The sequence below is a fragment of the Perca flavescens genome, chromosome 6 (genome assembly GCF_004354835.1).
Source record: "Perca flavescens isolate YP-PL-M2 chromosome 6, PFLA_1.0, whole genome shotgun sequence".
Classification (NCBI taxonomy): domain Eukaryota; kingdom Metazoa; phylum Chordata; class Actinopteri; order Perciformes; family Percidae; genus Perca; species Perca flavescens.
In genome coordinates, this window is record NC_041336.1 from 7319130 (window position 1) to 7332009 (window position 12880).

General features: G+C 41.0%; 1 protein-coding gene across 1 annotated transcript in view; it reads right to left on the reverse strand.

Moving 5' to 3' along the window:
- sh3bp5b (SH3-domain binding protein 5b (BTK-associated)) overlaps window positions 1-12880 on the reverse strand; it is a 45498-nt gene that overhangs the window by 17451 nt on the left and 15167 nt on the right. The window lies entirely within an intron of this gene.

The following is a 12880-nucleotide window of genomic DNA, read 5'->3' on the forward strand; positions in this document are numbered from 1 at the left end:
CCGAGGGAAAATATTTCAGTCGGCACATTAAGTGGAACCGAAATGAGGAACCGAAATTTGCGTTCTAATCCGTTCCCATTCCTACGGTTGCATAGGTTTTGGTACCCAACCCTAGCCCTAACACACGTCAAAAAAAAAATCTCCCTGTCCTCCTTTCAAAATGTCCTCGAGCAACAGAACTCAACTCATCGCCTACAACGTGCTTGATCACTGTGTTAAGTTGCAGCTTTGCGGTTGTGTTGTGCAGCTGGAAGCATTGATTAGACACGCTATTGCTAGCATGTCACGTTGACATCGATCTCAGCTGATGTAATGAAGGTTTGACTGATGAAAGTAGAAACAAATCAGTCCAACACTACTACCCAGACTAAAATAATGTTAACAACAATTAGATAGATTGCCAGGACATCTTTTTCACACATTCATGGCCTACATTGGACAAATCCTATTGACTTTTCTAACCCCCTGACTCCTCAGTTCCTGAGAGGATAGCGCCAAAAATGAATTCCCATCAGCTTCATCTGTACCTTAGTATTAATGTTGATTTGAAAGGTAAAGTAAAGATACTTTCTGCAGCAGCCACTGTGGCTACCGGCTGCATCCCATCATACTAACAACCTGTACCATACACTACAGGCTGCTGCTACACACCTACACCAATGTCATTACCATGTAGCTAAATAGAGTGGGTTGTAGCTTAAAATAGAGGAAATAATGAACTATAGGATACAATAATAAAGCCCATTTTGCTAAATAACATCATATATATTGTTTCTTGATCCAGATTTTAGGAAATTTGGGAACCAGTAAAATCAGTTGCTATGTCATTTGACTAATGTTGTGGTTTTCTGTGGTTGCCATGGTCACAATGCAAGCCTTGGACGCCCATTGAAAACCGCTCTATTTGTCACCTCTCTAATGGCAACAGCCTCACAGGGCCACGTGTGCTGTACAGTTTTAGTCTTGTGTTCCTTCCCTACTTCCTCCTCTTCTTTTCTTCTCTTGTCACGTTGCCCACGAGAGTCCCATCCTACCATCCTACATGTGCTCACTCCCTCTTCATGCATCCCACCCCCCGCCTCCCTCATTCTGTCAGTACTAAACACTCTGCTTGGTCTGCCTCGAAAGAAAATCTAGGTTATCAGCTTCCGAGTAAACACTTTCCACTTTAAAATTCCATCCATCGCCAGACTTCATTAAAGACTTGTAGAATAAATCAACTCGACACATTTAACTGGTGACCAATGCAGTTTTTTTGGACTCCATATTCTTTTTAAAGCTTTAGTGTATAACTTTTTTTATATTAATGAACGTACGTTACATTCAAGCCATTGCCAAATGAGTTGCTCCAAAGCTAATTAAGACTATCAGCTCCACACAACTCTCTCTGGATTTCTCAGTGTGGCTATGTTCAGAAGATTGTGGCGTCCTGCGACTTTCCCCACACAGAAACTTAAGTGAAGATAATGACCTCTTCCGAAGAGTCCATCATGTTTTTTTTAATCCACCTTGTCCTCCTTTGCTACTAGCAACTTTGTGCAGGAGGGGTGGGGGCGCATGCGCGATTACAGAAGGCTTGTGTCATGTGGATGCAACAGTGGTGTTGTCATGACTTAGAATTCCTCATTGGGGCGACAAACTACGCACTATAGCTTTAAAACGAAAAGTGTTTCATAAGTGAAACCAAAATGCACAAAATAAAAGCACATTTGAAGCGAAGCATATCTCATTTTCAGACACTGCAGAACAAATGAAGCACAACAACAAACAACTAAATATAAAAATAAAGCTTCAGCTCTTTTTTTTTTTAACATTTGTCCTAGTTTTTCATTGCAGTGTCAACATGTCCGCCACAGACAAGTAAAACATCAATACGGTCCTCATTCAGCTGGCGTTTAAAGCCGACACTTTGAAGGAAGAGAGTGAAGGAGAGGATAAAAAGAGGGAGAGAGACGAGCGCAATGAAATAAAAGATGAAGAAAATGAAATAAATTAAGTTTCTCATTGTCAGCAAACAGTTTAATCAAGTATGATTTTGGAGTCTATGTTCTCATCACTGAACAGTTAGACTAGATACAAAATTACACATGTGATCCAGCTCCAAAACCATGTTCATTAATCTGCTGAGACAGCCTATACCCTTCTGGTTTCAGTCTTTCCACCAGATGTTGAACCTGCTACAGACATTTGCCCTTATTCAAACACAAGAACATCAGTTGGGTTCTACTATTTTTGGGTGATCAGGTCTGGACAGCCAACACATAACTGTTCCTCCAACATACAGAGATTTTTTTTTCAGTCTTGGCAGCCAGAAAGGAGCACACATTAAACAGCTGAGTTAATATGAAGAGACGTTTTTACTAAATAGACTAAAACATTGGAAGAAACTCAAGTTCCCCGAACTCCCACAATGTTTGAAGCACACAAATGTCTAAAATGTGTCCCACCGTAGCATTAAGACATGCCTTGACGGATGGAGTGCAAATTATTTTTAAAAAACACCCCTAAAACCAAAGCACACAAAACTATGTTGACAGGAGAGCAGAGCGATTTCTCTAAACCTTGGTGTTCCTATTATCGGAGTGTGCTTTCAAAGTTTACAGCGTACAGCGCTGCTACTTCTCTTTGGTCTAAATTCAGTCCAGAAAGGTGTCAGATCACTTCTGCTTTTAAACAGAGTGTGATTGCTGCATCACAGTCTCACCGAGCGGGACTAGAAAAAAAAAAAAAAAAAAAATTGTTTAAGTGTCTCATTTCTCCATTTATGATCCTTATGCTTCAGTTTCTTCGGTTACTCTTTTGTTTTCTTCCTCTCTGTCTTCCCTCCATTAAACAGTTTGTTTCTTCCTGCCCTTTTATCTCTCACCTGGTCTCTTTAACTTTTCTCCCCCTCCGTTTCCATCTATATCCACCCATCTCCTTCCATCCATCTCAATCGCCTGCTACCAGCTCTCCCTTCATCACATTCTCTCTCCTCTGTGCCGTTTCTCTCTCTCTCCACTCTTCATCTGTCACTTTCTGTCTCCCACTTAATCTCTTTTGCTTGCCACATTTCTGCCTGCCTCTTTTACATCTCTCTCCCTTCGTGTTTTGCTTAATCTTTCCCTCTCTTACTCTACACCTCTCTCCATCTCTGTTCTCAGCATAATCCCCCCCCGCTCTCATTTGCTCAGCTGCTTCATATTTTAATCACTCTGCATGCGGCCTATGAAATTTTCAGAGAGACTATCCTCCTGAGAGAAGCACCAATGTGTAAGTAATGCAGAACTTAACACACTGAGCTGCGATTCCCTCTCCATCTCTGGGAGAAAAGGCAATTTGGTTTTTACAGACACTTCAATTATTCAAGAGAGCCTTAGTTTGCTTTCACACTTGAGCAGTTTGGAGCGTTTCGTCGGAGAGTCAACAACACACATGTACTCCAGGTGGGCTAAAAACTACTGTCCAGCACATGTATTAACTCGAAGGGCTCTAGGCCATGCCCTATCTCGCAATGTTAACAAGAGTGAAAAAAAACGTTTGGGTGATTCGGATCCGCTCCAAAACTTAATGGGTTCTTCCTTGGTCTGTATTACAACCTCGCACCAAGTTCTATGAAGATTGGGCCTGTAGTATTTCTGTCATCTTGCTGACAAACAGCCAAACAAACCTGGGCGGAGGTAAAAAGATTTGCAATGCACCACTCAAACATGTGCTCTTCCTTTGCCTCAACTCAGGTTACCTGCTAGTACTGAGCAATACAAAAGTGCTTTACATGAAAATGCATACAGCAGCAAGTAACAAGTACTGTACGTTAAAAAGAATATAAGCTTTATAGCTATTAAAAATGACTATATAGCATCTGTGACTTCAGTCAAAGACTCATAATGGCATTCAAAACCTTTTTATTATCGGTCAAACCCCAGAAGAGAGAGGAAGACAGATGGGAGTTCAAAGTGTCATCATCAGTCAGAGCTGTCTAAGAAAGACGTTCTGGGGAAATGGGCTTTTAGATCATAAAATACTTTCCATTAACCTTCACATCGTCCCCAGGACGATAACTAGACAGGCTCAGACTTCAAAAGAGTGTAACTAAATAATACGCTGCCATGTAAAGGTTTCTCCTTCATTCATTCGGGGAGAAACGGCTTGGATACCCGTTGTTACATTCATAATGAGTAGTAACTGGAATGCTCAGAGGTATCAATACAGACTGATGTAGGGTTGTCCGTTTGTCGGCCATAATTAGGCTAACACAAGAAAAGCAGAAAGGTTTGGAGGAGACGGTATCTGTATTCAAAGTGACCTTATTTGGCCAATGTTCCAGGAAATTAGATTATTTTTTATCTCAGCTCCTCGACCAAATCCGGCAATTAATTTTAAAGAGGAAGCACGATCTGGGACAATAACGTCTACAACGGACGGCAGCTGAAGGCCACACGAGTGCTGCAAACACAGCGTGCTTTCTCTCCCAGCATGCCCCACTAACCACAGCCTTCATCAAACCCACATTTGATGTTGCCGTTTATCTAGGAGAGAGGGGAACTAACTGTGACTGGCCTAGATATGTGAGCGAGCTTCATGGTTGAACGAACCACACGACTTCAACAGCAGTCCCCAACTCTGATGTCCGCTTCACGGTCTTACATTTTTTTTTTTTTAAATCAAATTTTTGGGGCATTTTAGCCTTTAATAGACAGGAGAGCTGTAGACGGGAAAGGGGGGAAAGAGAGGGGGGAAGAAAGGCAGCAAATGGCCACAAGTCGGACTTGAACCCTGAGCTGCTGCGTCGAGGATTGAGCCTCTGCATACGGGCGCACGCTCTACCAGGTGAGCTACCCAGGCACCCTGCTTCACGGTCTTTAATAGGGAAGTTAACCCAAATATATGGAGGCTTACAAATAGGACTGCTGAGTTCAGAGGAAAAAAAAAGTTAAAAGGGATGGTTCGGAGTAATTTCACCGTAGGGTCCTTAGCAGCTGATAGCGAGTTAGCGCTATCAGCCGAATGGCTTAGTGCAGGTGCTAATGGAACCAAAGGTCTATCTCGTAAATTACCCCACTAATAATGCCTGGAATGGTACCAAACTTCTACAGTAGTACAAGTAGGTTCTGTACTGTATAAAACAAGGCATTGGAGAGTTTGTAAGTACACCATCCTAAGTTTTTAATTATTTTTTCCAAAGTGTTTACAACTTAGTGTTAACTAACAATTGTTGCAAACTGGTACTACCAACAAAATATTAGTGCATTCCTGGAACTGGGCGTCTTGGATATACCAAAAAACATTTGTTTGGTTGGCTCGAGGTCATGGTGCAAAGGACCCTAAGGTGAAATTACTACAAACCATCCCTTTAACTTAAAGTTAAGTTATGGTGTAGTCCACTGGTACGTGTTTAACAAACAAATAGGATTTTAATATTTTAACACTTACAGTACAATTTAAATGTGCAGCTCTTACACAGGGATTGTTTGTGAATTCAACTACTCAAAGACAGGGACAATCACTTCGTGTCTGTATGTGTGAACCAGCTGCAAGGGTTGGTTTATGCTAGGACAGAACTAGCTTGTACAACAAAGTTGTCTGAGGACATCAGAAGGCAAGTATTTATAGCTGTTCCAAACAGCCATGTTCGGAAGGCTGAGTAAAAAGCTGGGCGTCATACAGAGGGTCGGAACGCAATAACCGTCTATAAGTATGGGGATAAGTGCACATATTTTCAGACTGCCTCTCATACAGTCATAGTGTTGCACTCATTTCTTCACACCAGAAAGTGACAGAAATAGTTGTGTCAAGAATGAAAAAAAGAGAAGAGCTAGAAAGAGAAGTTCAAACCCTGGCTTCTTTCACACCTGCACACAGCTGACCAATCACGGTGTGAAGTGGGTGTGAATGTCGAATTCGCCGATTTTGGAGAGAGGTCAAAACTCCAGCAACACTCGTAGGACACAGAACAACTTTTCGGTGTATGGCCTTTATAATTTTAATCATAAAAACATTACATATTACAAAGAACATGTAAAATAAGACGAGTATGAAGCAGAAAAAAAATAAAGAAAGACAGACAGACAGACCAGGGGTGTAACAATACATTGATCTGCATTGATTCAATGAAAATATCAAAACTTTTCATATTCTTTCATCTTTAGCCTTTATTTAGAAAATTCACACTTTAAAACAGTCAAATCCTATTTCAGTTGCTTTTCGAGGGGTTGAAATAAATGGAATCCATTGTGTTAAATGGGCATATGATATTGTCTCATATCGTTCGCAGGCCCCTGAATTGAATCAAAATCATATTGTGGCAGAGTCTGATATCAGCAAATATTGTATCTGTGTCCAAATAATCAATATAATATTGTATCGTGATAAAACTTGCCATTTACACCCCTAATACATACACATATCAGCTAATGGGGCACCCATAAAGATGGGCTGGGTATATGATATTGTGGTTTCAGAGCAATCACATTTCCAAATTGGCAAAGAGTGCACAAATAATGGAAATGGATGACACCATATTTGGTCCATAAAACAGGAGAAGTGCATCTGAGGGACGTTACTTAAGCTTATGTAGAAATTGTCTTTACCCAAAATGGGCGTAGTCATTGTGGCATCCTTAAAAAACACTTTACAAAGTGCTATATATACACTGTATAGCAAGTGTCAAAATACAATTAGTATATAAATAAAAATCAATAAAAAGACAGAGAGCAATAAGATATCTTATCAAACCACATAAATAGCAGATTTGTAAATATTTAAGAATTCATAAAAAACACCACCATAAAATTGACGATTTTGGAAAGCTAAAGAAATTGTCAAGACCTCATTAAATTTGCCCTGACCTTCAGGCTACGTAATGCATAAAAGTTTGAGTCCTGCAGAGTAACATCCATGTGTGAAAACCTTGAAGGATCAAGCGCTTTAAAATTCACTTAACACATAAATGGTTATGTAAACTGAATGTTCTGAGTCATAGTCAAAAGTACAAAAAGAAAACCTGCACCCAGCACAGAGCTGATGTGCCTGCCGGGGCTTTTATGCAACAACTGACAGGCCAGTGGCATCACAATACAACACAACAAAAACACACAAACAGCATCCGGGTGGTCAAAGCCAAGCCAGATGGCTTTGACCTAAGAGCAGCTTCCCCTGCCTCTCTCTCTCCTAAACCTCCAAATCCCTCCATCCATTTCACTGCATCCATCAGCAGCATTCGCTGTGTCTAATGTGATGTGCAGTGCCTGCCAAAAACAGGGAGGGAGGGAGAGAGAGGGAAAGGAAGGAAAATAGCTTGATAGAGGGGAAAACAGGCATGAAGAATAGGACTAAAAGTAAGAGAAAGAAGGACGATTGATTTTGTTGGCCCAGTCTTGCATACTGCCACGCCTAAACCTTGCCCCATTTCCTCATCAGCTTAGCACCCTGCCCTCCCAACCTCACCCCTCCACTCACCCACAGTCCCATCTGTCTAATGGGAGAGGATGGGAGAGTGCACAGGTTTCACTACTGACATGGAGCCAAAACAATCACGTCCGTTAAGTGAAGCATGGCTTTCTCATTCCATCCTTCATCTCCGTCCTCGCAGCTTTCTATTCCAGCTGCATTGAGTCTTTCCTCTTCAAATCTAGCACATCGTTATCTGAACAGCCTGGATTTGCTCATCGTTTCCCCCTCTTCTCCTGACTAATCCCCCCTGACCTCTGTTAAGACGCAGGCCACCATCATGGTCCCTGAGGACTTCAGGGTTTCAGGTAACGGCACCCTACGGTACCGTCTATTTGCTGGATGGTTTCGAGGTAATGGTCGGTAGCTAACATTAGCAGATAAGCCCGTTGACAGCGACGGATTTATACGATTTATTTTATTGACACTAGCCCGAGGAAATGTCAGGGCCCAGGCACTGAGCTTTGAATAAAAAAAAAAAAAAAAAAAAAGGCATGGTACTTTGAAAATACCGCTTTGTTCTAATTGACAACAAAATCAGAGAAGGCCAAGATCATCTGTGTGTCTGAAAACTTTATAGATTCCGATACCTGAAATTGCGTATCAGCCGATACCGAGTACCGATCCGATACCAGTGTGTCATATATTTTATTATGTTTTAACAGCTGTATACTACTATCCCTGTATGGATGTGATATGATTTCTATCTCTGTTGTCGGTCTGGCTCAGGTTAAACTCTTTTTGAAACATGAACAAACACAAACAATGAATGCCACAGAACTTTCTTTTATTCTCCAGTTTGACTGGTCAGTTATAACGAAAAAATAACCTAAATAAACTACTTTGACGTAGATTTTCTTTAGGGCTTTATTACGTGGTATCGGATCGGTGCATAAACTCCAGTACTTCCCGATACCGATACCAGCGTTTTAGGCAGTATCGGAGCAGATACCGATACTGGTATCAGGACATCTCTAGAAAACACCCTCGGACCCCAGAAGGATTATTGAGTACTCGTATCGGTACTCGGTATCGGCAAGGACCCAAATGTAAGTACTTGTACTTGATCTCTGGTATTATCGAGATATGAAATATCGGGATAGAAGATTTTGGCCACATCGCCCAGCCTTATTTCAGATTTGAATGACCCCTGGATACCATTTAAGATGAGAAGATACATGAAGGCAGGTTTTTCAACATTCAAGACATTCATAGACATGTACCAAGGTCCCAATGTTTACTGGGTCAAGTTATCTTGGTGTAGACATGGACTACCTCATTTGCTTGCATTTGTCTTCTGCCTCTTGTGAATCTCTTACGAATCATCCTCCCATCTGCAAATTGACTCCACGCTTGCTTCATCCTCCCTCCAAATCATGTGCATTAACTCAATCTGTCTTTTTCAAAACTCCATACTCAAACTCCCTCTCAGCAGTCATCAGCTACAGACACAGTGTGGTGCTGCCAGCTGAGTGGGCTGCTGGTTTAAGCTTCTGCAACTGGCACATTGATGAAGAGGGAATGACTCATCCACTTTCACTTTAATGCTCCATCATAATAATAAACAAGAAATATTCAGAGTATGCTCAGTCGTCTGAATCTTATACTAATAGAATAACCAGCAAAGGACAAGAGATTCAGCTCCAAAATATTATATATTTTGAAAAAAGGGATTACCTACAGTCTTGTTGTTTGTGGCTTTTTAAACACGCTAGAAAACTTTGATTGAAAACACTGAATGAAGAATTTGATTGTCTGACCTACTGTATTAGCAGAAAGACGCAAACACGAAAACTACCCCCCGTATCCTGACTGCCTTATTTCCATCTGCCCAGCCTTGAGTGCCGGGAGGTGAGGTGGAATGAAGAGTGAGTCTGATGCATATTTCATTACGTTTGAAAAAAACAGGTTAAACTTCAGATACGGCAGCCTCGCTCCGTCCCACAGGAGTCAGCACTTAAAAACGTGCGTCTTTCAAGCGACGTGTGCTCAAGCGACCATCACTCCCCAAACTTTTCAGCCTCGTCATCCTTACCCACTTCCTCGACACATGCTCAGGTCATCAGTAAGTGCATCTCTTCTTTTTTTTATTTTTGGAACAGCTGACACCAGGGAGGTCAAAGGGGAAAAGAGCTTAAAAGCTATTTATTTTTAATGTCTCAGAGACACTTCCCTTACAGGAAGGTCACAAGTTTGATTCAGGCTACTTTTGAGTCAACGCAAAGTGTCCTTGAAGAAAAAGAAGAAAAAAAAGAAAAGTGGAGTATCCATCTGCTCACAAATTCTCACAAGCAGTTATGCAAACAAAAACTTCAGACCAAAATCATTTTTAAAAAAGGAGTCACCATTAAGTGAGGGACAACGAAGCAGGAGATTGGCCACAGAATTGGCACAGCGGGGGCGGTACTACATTCACTTTATCGCAATGTTGTGATGAAAGAGAACTGAGTCAGAAGGCAAAGCTCTCGATCTACCGCTCAGTTTTGGTTCCTACCCTCACCTATGATCATGAAGGCTGGATCACGACTGGAAGAACGAGATCCAGGGTACAAGCGGCCAAAATGGGTTTCCTCAGGAGGGTGGCTGACGTCTCCCTTAGAGATAGGGGGAGGAGCTCAGTCATCCGTGAGGAGCTCGGAGTAGAGCCGCTGGTCGTTTGCGTCGAAAGGAGCCAGTTGAGGTGGTTCGGGCATCTGGTAAGGATGCCCCCTGAAGACCCAGGACTAGGTGGAAGGACTATATATCTAAGCAGCAACCCAACCCCGAATAATGCGGATGGCGATGAGTGGATGGACCATTAAGTGAATTACGAAATTGAGGCAAAGGAAATTGACACAGTACTTTTATCTAGCGATTTTTAAAGAACTAATTACTTTTAAAAAGGCAATATAAAAAGCCTTATTTTGTTTTCAAATTCACAAACTTTTAATTGATTTTTTAAGCCCCTGGGGAAGCCAAACAGGGAAACCCTTATTGTACTCGCGCATCATGACTCACTCATGAATCACTGCGGCCAGCAGAATGCCCGATATGCTAATGTAGATTAACTCACGCTGTCAAGAGTTATAGGTCTGGATTTTATCTTCTATCTGGAGCCAAGGTTGAACCGAGTCCCCACCCACCGCTGCCACCGCTCCCTGGGCGCTGCCTGCCGCTTATCTGCACCCGTAAATAATGGGTTTCTTATCAAACTGAGTGGGAGAGTGACGGAGGGAGCATGGGGAGAAAGAGAAGGGTTTTCTGAGAGGGCAAACAAAACAGTGAGTCAAGCTAAATGCTGGGTGCATACTGTGATGACGGAGGAGGACATAACTGAACAGAGATCGAAAAATGAATAAGTGGAGGAAAGAAAGCAAAAGTGGGAGAAGGAAGGTGATAAAGAGCCAAGGAAAGAAATGAAGGAAGAACAAATATATAGATAATATATTTTATGAAATATAAAAAGATAAAGACAGGAAGAAAGGGTTCCAAAAGGATGAGGGGGACAAAAACAAAAGGAAATGTTGCAGGAAGAAATAAAGTAAAAATCAAGGAAAATGATACAGTGAAAAAAAAAAAAAAAAAAAAAAAAAAAAAAAAGGAGGAGAAATAAGCAAGAAAATACATTAAATGCACTCTCAACAAAAGAAGACAAGGCAGAAATCAAGGAAAGGAACAAAAAAAAAAGACAGAAAGGAGGAGATAAGCAAAAGAAAACACAAAAAAAAAAAAAAAAAAAAAAAGAAAAGAAAAAAAAGAGTTGCCAAGATTTTAGTCAATAAAAAAGCAAGATCAAATCAAAACACCAATTACATTTAAACCTCAATCCCAAAAGCCAAAGATGTGCAAACACACTGGCAAAGAGACTCAGTGTTTCTTTAATTTCAGAAATATTTTCCTGGCAAATGATTAAAACGCAAAAGACATTTTAGTGTGAATTCTGCCAATTGCATCGGTGGCCATTTAAAAGATTCTCAAAAGCTGATAACAGCTTTATTACAAACATTAAACACCCACCGCCTCCAACAAGCAACTGTTTTTACTTCAGCTCCTAATTCAACAGCCTTTTTCACCATCTGTTCAGAAAAACAAGCAAAAGTATTCCTTACCAATGTCTACAGTGCTGCAGGGAGTTCCACCGTGTTGTTAAAGATCTGAATCCCCTGAAGGGCCAGCGGCTCATTTACAAATAGCTTAGAAATGAACGACAAGGAAAACAAGCCAAGATGGACAGATTACTAAATCCCTTGATAGGAATTTGGTGCCAACATGAAGAAAGTAGAGCCCACTGTCCATCTGCTCTAAAAGCCCCTGCTCTGTTCTCTAAATTAGATCTAAAAACTGCAGTATTAAAGACAAAAAATAGCCTCGGTATCGAATTTGGTACCCAGCCCTAGTTGGCAAAAATGTAAAGCATTGTGTTAAATTGACATATTATATTGTCTCATATTGATCGCAGGCCCAAGAATTAAATCTAAATTGTATCGTGCTTTACTCTGTTTTTCTATCATTTTAAATTGGATGTCTTTGGGATTTGGACTATTGGTCAGACAAAACAAGACATTTGAAGTCTAAATGATGAATCAAAAAAATAATCAATGTTTTTTTTTTTAAATAAACAATAGCTGTAACCCTATGTGGAACTATGAGCCAAAAACAAATCTCATTGTTCCTTTCCAGACATACCGTTAGCGAAGACTTGGCTTTAAATTCTCGGGTTCTTGACTAGTGCAGAGAATTACTGCAGAGATCTGATAAAAAAAAAACTCCACCGCTGTCTGTAGCCATTAGAGAGGTAAAGACAAAGAGAAAGACAAAAGTAAGTATGGGGGTAGGACAGAGGGAGACGAGCAATAAAAAGATTTCAGAGCAGAACAAGGCCGGCTTTCCAAAACCGACGGTTTCCCTCTGTGTTGATATAAACCATGACAAAGGCTAAATCTACCCCGAGGGCCATTTGGAGAGCGAGCACAGAGAAATACACCAGATGGATGTTTATATAGGCCAGTGGATTCAGCTATGATGAGGATAAGACACTGGCTGTGATTTCACTGGTCACTGGTTTCAAATCCTGAGAAAACTTGAATGTGGGAGATGAATGAGCAAAGAGTCCTTGAACAAGATGCTTTGACTGAAAGTTCATGTTCAGGTAGAAACATTAGCAGACATTGTGCTGTACAATGTGACAAAGGGTGTAATAGTACATTATTTCTGCTGTGGTTATCCATATGGAGTATCGGATACTTTCTATGCCAAGTAAATTTCCATGAATTATTACCTACGCCAGCAGTCTTTAGACTTAGAAGAGATAATGATTCTGCTTTAATAGAGTCTTGAAACAGTCGGGGGCATATTGCAGTAATGTGAGGACGAGATGAGCTCCAATGTTCCATTTTCTGTTTTCAAGCACGGACACAACAAAGCCATCCTTCATCTGGCTGTTAACCACTTTACGTGGCAACAGCAGCCCAGT